The sequence below is a fragment of the Phodopus roborovskii genome, unplaced genomic scaffold (assembly GCF_943737965.1).
Source record: "Phodopus roborovskii unplaced genomic scaffold, PHOROB, whole genome shotgun sequence".
In the NCBI taxonomy this organism is placed as follows: Eukaryota; Metazoa; Chordata; class Mammalia; order Rodentia; family Cricetidae; genus Phodopus; species Phodopus roborovskii.
Window position 1 is genome coordinate 38,203,672 of NW_026126525.1, and position 9,359 is coordinate 38,213,030.

The following is a 9,359-nucleotide window of genomic DNA, read 5'->3' on the forward strand; positions in this document are numbered from 1 at the left end:
CTTGCTTTTTCTTAGTCATGTTTGGTACGATCCTGAATCTCTGGGGTATACTGCCTCTGGTTACTGTCCATCCAGGTAAGATCAGGTGTGGATTCTGTATTGTGGTGTGGACAAGTTCGACCAGATGGTGTTGGTTTTGAAGTGTCGTCATGGAAAGCAAGTAAGTCTTGGAACTGTGATAAGACAGGGAAGCCACAGGTGAAGCCACAGCCTCAGCACCATTAGAAGGCTCAGGATTGAAAGGGTCATGCAAGAGAATTTGAGGCTTGACACCATGAAGAGAGCCCAGAAGAGGCTACTTGTGAAAGTACGGTAGCAACAGGGTATCTCAGAAATTTTAGAGATGCCAACACTTTGTAAGACCACTAGGAGCAACAGCAGCTATGTAAGGGAGCCAGTAAGAGCCTAGATGAATGCTGTAAGTGCAGAACCTAAGCAGTCACCAGAAAACTGAGTATATCCCAGATAAGTGGACACTAAGTTTGTTTTTCTTTGTTCACGGTATGACTGTGCTTTGGTTCTTCTCTCTTAAAGATAATTTCTTTAAATCTTGCTAAATATTAATTAACTAAATATTATTAACTGTGGTTCTTATTAATAACTGTTTTGTTATATATTTTGCTATGTTAAGGTTACATCACTTCCTCTTATTTAGATATAAAAGAGGAGATGTCCTTCTGTAAATATGTTTCTCTTATTGGTTAATGAATAAAGCACTGTTGGCCAGTAGGAAAGCAAGATAGGTGGGACTAGGATACAAGGAGGTTTCCAGGAGGAGGTAGGAGGAGATTCAACATGTTGGATGGAGAAAGCAGAGGTTCTGGCCCTTTCTCTGGTAAGATAAGACCATGTGGAAATACTTAGATTAATAGAAATGGTTTAATATTTAAGAAACGGTTGTAACAAGCCAACAGCTTCATATCTAATATAGAGTCTCTATGTGTTATTTGGGGCTTGCGCAACTGTGGGACCAGGCCGGAAGAAATGCATGCTGGTAACAAAAGTATTTAACTTAATGTTGAAAGTTACAGAAGAAATTTACATAAAGGCTTTGATCTTTAAAAGAAATTTTGTATTCTTAGAGATTAGACATTTAAGAGACTGAACGTTAAATGAGTTTGAATTTGTAAACAAATTGTGGGACTTTGCAAGTTATTTGTGTGAGAAAATTTTATGTGATATTTCTTTAATGTGAGATTTTCTTGTAGGACTTTTCAAGTTATTTATGCTTTTAATATGAAATATTAGGGAAGAAGGAGAAAGGAAACTAATGGCGATGTGTTTGTGATGGAGAGTTTTGTGTCAACATAAACTGAAGTCATCTGAGAACCTCAATTAAGAAAATGTCTTTATAAGATCAGCCTGTAGGCAAGCCTATAAGGTATTTTCTTAGTGATTGATGGTGCAGTGCCCAGGAAACTGTGGGTGTGCTCTCCCTAGGCTGGTGGTCCTTGGTTCTATAAAAGTCAAGCTGAGGAAGCCATGGCAAAGAAACCAGTAAGCTGCAATTCTCCATGGGTACCTGTGTGAGTTCCTGCCTTTATTGCATTGGTTGCATAACTGTTATATGGAATCATGAGCAAAATAGTCTATTTCATCCCCTAGACTAAGACAATATCAACTGTAGATTCCCAATAATTTCAAAACTGATTATATTTCCAAGTGTAAAAATTTTCTCGTTATATATTTATATTTCATGCTATATCAGTAATTCCTATACAAAATTATTTTAATTATAAGTCTACTAAAAAGAGTGTTTGTCTTTGTATGTGCTTCCTAACAATGTATCAATAAAATAACATATGTCTTAGGTACCTAACAAACTTTCAGTTTGAAATAGATGACCAGTAATAACCAAATAATGTAGTACAAATTACAGTTGGAATGCAAGTGAAATTCCAAGCTTATATAAATTTCATCAAAGAAATTGATAGGATCATTTCTCCTCATTTTCTCCAATTCTTTGTCTTTTTCTTTGTCTCTCCATCTCTCCATGTTTTTGTGTGACACTCTGCTCCCTCTCTCTCTCTCTCTCACACACACACAGACACACAGACACACACACATATACACACTGCGTGTGTATTTGCCTTTATCTGTATTCCCAAAAGTCAATAGAGTTCACACACATTCACTTAGGCTACAATCAATATTTATTGTTAATATTCATTTTATTTTGTTTCTAAAGCATTCAAGTACTCACTGTAATGAGGATTTAAGTACTGACCTAAGGCAACACTGATTTGTCATAAATAAGAAAGCAGCTCCTGTGAAAGAGCAGCACATTAACATACATCCCGTGGCTTGTCAGGTTTTCTTAAGCTTGATGAAATGTCTGGCTCACATTATCACATATTTGTACTAGTTGTTATTGTCAAGTGCTCACTTCAGCAGCACATATACTATATTGGAAGGACACAAAGAAGATTAGCATAGCCCTTGTGAAAGGATGACATGCAAATTCATGAAGTGTCCTATATATTTTCAGTATATATTGTGGGGAAAAATTAATTAAAATTTCGAATTTTACTATTGGCCAATACCACAGAAAGGCCAAATCTATGGTTCTGATGACATTTATAATCTAACCTTAATGGATTTCTAGGTTGCCCTATAGGTCAAATATAACAGAAGTTCTAGATGAACCACAGAGGGAATGCCAGGTTTTGTTGTCCTTTCCTTTGTGTTTGAGTTTTGTTTAAGTTGCTTTTACTCTTTTTTCCCCCTTACTCTTACAAATTCTATGGCTTTTCAGTCAGGAAAGCAAATTATGAATCCAGTGTGAGAACTACCCACTGACTAAAACAGAGCCCTAATAATCCAGTCATATCTCTAAAACTCCCTAGTTGGCATTCAAGATCTCAATTTCAGAGCCCTGTAGGGTATTTCATATTCGGACCCTAACATTTAATATGAGGAAGGCTTTATTTTAGTTTATGATTTGCAGCAGAAAAATCCACTGATTCAAGCCTATGTGAAAAAAAAATATGCTACAGTATCTTGTGTCAGAGTTAGTGGATGAAGCTACCTCATGTAAGGTAGCAGGAAATAGAGAAAGGTGAAAAAAAAGGGGGGGGGTTAGGATGGGTTCATCATTCCTTGACATGACCCCAGTGAACTACTTGTTGTAACTAGACTGTATCTCATACTTTCTATCCATTGTCAGTCAGGAAACCAAATTAATAATTCAGTAATAAAACTGCCTACTGATTACAATAGAGCTCTCAGAACCCACATACATTCCCCAAACTTCTCAGTCAGCATCCAAGCTCTCAAGTCCTGACCCCTATGGTGCATTTCACATTCCAATTCTAAACCATTTGAGTCATCTGAGAGGAGCTTAATATGATGGCCTCAGACCTCCATATACTTCTACCATAGTGTACTAAGAGTAGAACAAGTAGACACATATGGAAAGTATAGAAGCTATTTTGTTTAGAGTGGGCTTTCAGAAAGACATGGAATGGACCATCTCTGTGAAGTAGAGACAGCCATTTTGCATATTGGCCTCACTCTTAGCAGCCGATGGCAGCATGTGTCTCATGAGCCAAGGTAAGAGAAATGAAAAGAATGGTACCATAAAGAGGGAGCCATTATAGGTTTGAAGAGAAAATTGACTCTAAAGAAATGTACAGAGACCTCCAAGGGTGACCCCTACTAATAATCTGAGCAACAGAGGAAAGGCTACTTTAAATGCCCTTCACTGTTAATGAGATTGATGACTAAATTATCTACCATCATAGAGCCCACATCTAGTAGCTGATGGAAACAGAAGCAGACACCCACACCTAAACACTGAGTTGAATTAAAATTCAGATGCATAGAGGGAGGAGTGATAAAAAATTGGGGACAAGACCAGGCTACAGAAACCCACAGAGACAGCTAACCTGAACCAGGGGGAGCTAATGGTCTCCCAGATGGATAGCTGGGAAAGAAGCATTGGACCAACAAAGAGCCCATGAACATGTGTCTCCCTTAGAAGGCCTGACAGTGGAACCAGGATGTATCCCTGGTGCATGAAAGGACTTTGGGAGCACATTTCACATGGAGGGATACTCCCTAAGCCTAGAGGCAGGAGGGAAGGCCTAGTCCCTACTTCAAATGACATATTTTGTTGATCCCTCCAAGAAGGTATCACCCTCCCTGAGGAATGGGGGTGTGTGTGAATGGGATGGGAGGGTGGTCAGGGGTTCATGGGAGGGAGAGAAGGTGGGAGAGGAAACTGGGATCAATATGTAAAATAAAGGAAATAAAAAAAAGAATGAAAGCTCTGCCTTCCTTTCTCAAACTGTGACATGTAAAACTACATTCGATAGAAGCTTCAATAAGGGAGGTAGAGTTTATTCACAAATGGAACATAAAGATTTGGTAGTGGTTGTTATTAGATTTTTCAGAGGCAGGTAACAATTTTGTTATATAATAAATGTTTATAACAGGTATGAAAAGAAGCTCTTGAAATCTACAATTCCCTCTCCCTCCTTCACAAGGTGTCAACCAAGACACCAGTCTTCCTCTATCTTCATTATTTTAACGTAATTCTTCTCAGTTTAGTGAAAATTTGTATATATTACAGTATCATAAAAAATCTTCTGCACTGAAGTTTTATAAAACTTCAAATTTTCAATTCAAATATCACATTCATAACTTTTTACTAGAGCTTTGGAAATAGCTGTCATTTCTCTGAGATTGTGGTTACCATGGGCTAAGTGTGGGTCTGGCTGAAGGAGTGTGTCTTCTTCAACTAGGACTGCTATCAAGTTCATAATTATTTTTACATTGTCAGAGAGGGGGATGAACATGATCAAGGTGGAAGAAGACTCAGTTCTGGTAGCATCTGTCTAATGCATGGCTTCTTTTCCATAATTTTTCCTAAATAGTACAGTTAAGCTAGTTCCCAGGAGTCTCTTTTACAAGGGAATTAATACCATTCAAGACGACAGAGCCTCTTAACCCAGTTGTCCTCCAATTCCAAGATCTAACTTCTTTCTAAAATCACAATAAAGATTAGCATTCAGCTGTACATTATCATTGAGATCATAGAAGGAAAAATGCAGATGTGGGTGAAAATGAACATTGGCCATCATCTAAAAATATTGAGATGGTACTAACAGGTACCTTCAGTCTTGACTTTCAGGATCTGTTACCCCTTTGCATCTAATAGAATTTTAGAAGAACTAAAACAAACTCCCCTGAGAGAATGAATTTATAAATTTATAATTTATAAATTTATAATGAAGTTACTAAAACAAACTCCCCTGAGAGAATGAATTTATAAAGTGAAAGGTATATTCTGTAACATGGATGCACTTAATGATTTGCTTTCTCCTTGCAGTGACAATGGAATTGTGGTTCACCAGGAGTGGTCTGCAGCAGAGAGATGCCTGTTCACACTGTGAAGAAATGGTAGAGCCCAGATTCCATAATCTCCTTTGATGGAAAACTCCATATGTCCTAAAACATGCAAATAATACCTCATCTGAAATTTTTCCACTAATATCTAATAGCTTCAAGCTGAGGACCAAGTTTTCATACACAGGGTTTAGGAACATCCAGATAGTATTATATAAGCCTGCTAAGTTAAAGGCTGCATCTTAAGGACTTTTCACACAGCCAAGTCTAAGAACATAGTTCCCTCTATTTCAGATTCATAACAACAGGAATTCACCATCTAGGCCAAGTGCAAGCAAGGGAGAGTATAGTTTACCCATCCCCTGCTCCCTCTTTAATTTTATTTATTTTTATTTTTTCTCTTAATCTTTTATTTATTTATTTTATATAACCAAATCCATTTAAATGAAAACTAACATTTATAGACAATATTTGGGAATTTGGGCCTTGTTCTTTCCAAACTACTTCCTGCTGGTAAGGGGCGCTATCATGGGGGATTCGAAGAAGATGCAGAAATCCTGGCTGTAGTCTGAAAGGCTGCTTTGTCCAGCTGTTTTGAACGTAGGATCACCTGGTACTCTGCTTCAGGTGGTCTGGCTTGATCAAACCACATTAGTCTGGAAGGAATCCACAGCTTTTCATTTTCTGTGGAAGCAAAAATAGAAATCCTTTTCCCCAGTAACTTGTCCTTGAACTTAAATTTTGGAGTCAAAGCATTTTATTTAATTTAATTCATTATTTTACATTTTGGTCCCTGTTCCCTTTCCTTCCCTGTCTCTCTCCCTCCCTCCCTCTCTCTCTCCCTCCCTTTTACCCTCTCTGCCCTCTCACATGCACCCTAACCACTCTCTCCTCCCATTCCCCCATGTCAATTCCATATGTAGGGGAATGATATCCAGTTGGGGTCATGTAGATCTGAAAGGTCATGTGAAGTAGGGACTATGGCTTCTCTCCTGTCTCTAGGTTAAGGCAGTTATCCCTCCATGGGGGATGTTTTAGCAAGGTCCTTTTTTGCACCAGGGATACATCCTGGTTCCACTGTCTGAGGTCCCTTAGACTGCTCAGTCTTTCTGGCTGAGACCCATATACAGGGGGGGCCTGAGTCAGTCCCATGCTGGCTTCCCAGCTACCAGGTCAGCTGTTTCTATGTGTTTCTGCCACCTGGTCTTGTCCTCTCCATTTGCATCTGGGTTCTAGTTCGACTCAGTGTTTATGTATGGGTGTTTGCTCCTGTATGTTTAAAATACAAAAATCTATCAACATGATCTACCATATAAAAAACTGAAAAAGAAAAACCATATGATTATCTCCCTAGATGCTGAAAAAGCTTTCGACAAAATTCAACACCCTTTCATGATAAAGGTCTTGCAGAGGTCAGGGATGACAGGAACATACCTAAACATAATAAGAGCAATATACAGCAAACCAACTGCCAACATCAAACTGAATGGAGACAAACTTAAGCCAATTCCTCTAAAATCAGGAACAAGACAAGGCTGTGCCCTCTCTCTCCTTATCACTTTAATATCGTACTGGAAGTTCTAGCTAATGCTATAAGACAACCAAAGAAGATCAAGCGGATCCAAATTGGAAAGGAAGAAGTCAAACTGTCTCTCTTTGCAGATGATATGATTGTTTACATAAGCGACCCAATAAACTCTACCAGGGAACTCCTACAGCTGATAAACACCTTCAGCAAACTAGCAGGATACAAGATAAACTCAAAAAATCAGTAGCCCTACGAGACAGAGAAAGAAACCATAGAAACATCACCCTTTACAATAGCCACAAGCAACACAAAGTATCTTGGGGTAACACTTACCAAACAAGTAAAAGACCTATATAATAAGAACTTTGTGGCTCTAAAGAAAGAAATTAAAGAAGATACCAGAAAATGGAAAGATCTCCCATGCTCTTGGATAGGTAGGATAAACGTAGTAAAAATGGCAATCTTGCCAAAAGCAATCTGCAGATTCATTGCAATCCCCATTAAAATCTCACCACAATTCTTCACTGACCTTGAAAGGATAATAATCAACTTTATATGGAAAAACAAAAGACCCAGGTTAGCCAAAACAACCCTTTTGAATTTTATATATAAATATTTTATTAGTGTTTATCATAACAATCCCAGTTCTATCTCCCTCCCATCCTCCATGACCTGCAAAGGCCCCCCCCCATCCCATCCCCCATACACTCCCCAGGGATGTTGACGCCTTCCATGATGGATAATCAAAGTCGACCAAGTCATTGTGGTAGGGTGTTGCCTAAGGGAGCATCCCTCCATGGGAAATGGGCTCCCAAAGTCTTTTCATGCACTAGGATACATCCTGGCTCCACTGCTAAAGACCCCATAGACTGCTTAGTCCTCCTAGCTGACACCCACGTTCAGGGGGTCTGGTGTGGTCCAATGTTGGTTCCCCAGCTGTCAGATTGGGGTCCATGAATTCTCACTTGCTCAAGACAGCTGTTTCTGTGGCCCAAGCTTTCTTTTGTCCCTTCTGTTCACCACTCCTCCCTCCCTGAACCTGGATTCCAGGAGTTCGGCTCAGTGCTTAGATGTGGGTGTCTGCTTCTGTTTCCAACAACTACTGGATTAAGGCTCTAAGATGGCTTTTAAGGTAATCATCATTCTTATTATAGGGGAAGGGCATTTAAGGTAGCCTCTCCACTATTGCTTAGATCCCTAGTTGGTGTCTTCTTTTTGGATCTCTGTACAATTTCCTGGTGATAGATTTCACCTGTATTGGCTCCCTCTATTGAAGTATCTCTTTTCATACGCTCCTCTATTCATCTCCCCATTAAGTTTTCCTGATCCCTCATGTTCTCCCCTTCCTCTTCTCCCCTTCTCTCTTTTCTACCTCCCTAACCCCTCTCCCCTTGCTCCCAATTTGTTCAGGGGTTCTTGTCCCTTTTCCTTTCACTGAGGGACCATGTATGTCTATATAAAGGTCCTCATTGTTTCCTAGCTTCTCTGGAGGCGTGGATTGTAGTCCGATAAACCTTTGTTCTATGTCTGTTTTCCATATATGAATGAGTACTTACCATGTTTGTCTTTCTGTGAATGTGTTACCTCACTCAGGATGGTTTCTTCTAGCTCCATCCATTTGCCTGTGAATTTCAAGATTCCATTGTTATTTCATTTCATTTCTTTTCTTTTTTTCTGATACGTGTTACTGCATTGTGTACAGGTACCACATTTTTTGTATTCATTCTTTAACTGAGGGGCATATAGGTTGCTTCAAATTACAAATAATGCTGCTATGAACATAGTTTAACAGATGTCCTTATTATATGAATGTGCTTCCTTTGGGTATAAGTCCTAAGAGTGAAATTGCTGACTCTGGAGGTAGACTGCTACCCATTTTCCCGAGAAATTCCCATACTGATTGCCAAAGTGACTGTACAAGTTTGCACTCCAGCTGCAATGGAGGAGCATTCCCCTTTCTCCAGATCCTCTCCAGCACAAACTGAAATTGGTGTTAGTTGTTTAGAAATTGGACAGCTGTAAGTTATTGTGTCCTGCAGATAAAAGCAGTGATTTCATGTGGCAGAATCACATAAAAGAACTGTTTTGCTGACCTTTAAGTATTTAGCACAAACTCTTATATCAGAAAGTTTAAATTAGCTTATTATTTAAGTTATTTGTTATTTAAGACAATGTCTCACTATGTGATTCTGGTTGGTCTAGAATTTGTTCTGTAAACCTTACTGGCCTGAGATTCAAGATAACTTACTGCCTTACTTTTCCAATTGCATGAGTTAAAGGTATGTGTCCATTCTCTTTGAAGGTATGCCTTAGTCATCCTAGCTGTAAGGGGGAGGGACTTGGTCCTGCCTCAAAGAATGTGCCAGACATTGTTTCCTCTCCATAGGAAGCTTTACCCTCTCTGAGGAGTGGATGGAGGTAGGGTAGGGGTGGATAAAGGTGGGGAGGGAAGGAGGATGGAAAGGGTAGGAAGATCAATTGG

The 9,359-nt window shown here is 39.2% G+C and overlaps 1 non-coding gene across 1 annotated transcript; it reads left to right on the forward strand.

Annotated features, from left to right (window-relative positions):
* Positions 1–2,378: 2,378 nt before the first annotated feature.
* LOC127232509 (U6 spliceosomal RNA) lies at positions 2,379–2,484 on the forward strand. The gene has a single exon (XR_007835383.1). It is a non-coding gene; the product is annotated as a U6 spliceosomal RNA (small nuclear RNA).
* Positions 2,485–9,359: the final 6,875 nt, after the last annotated feature.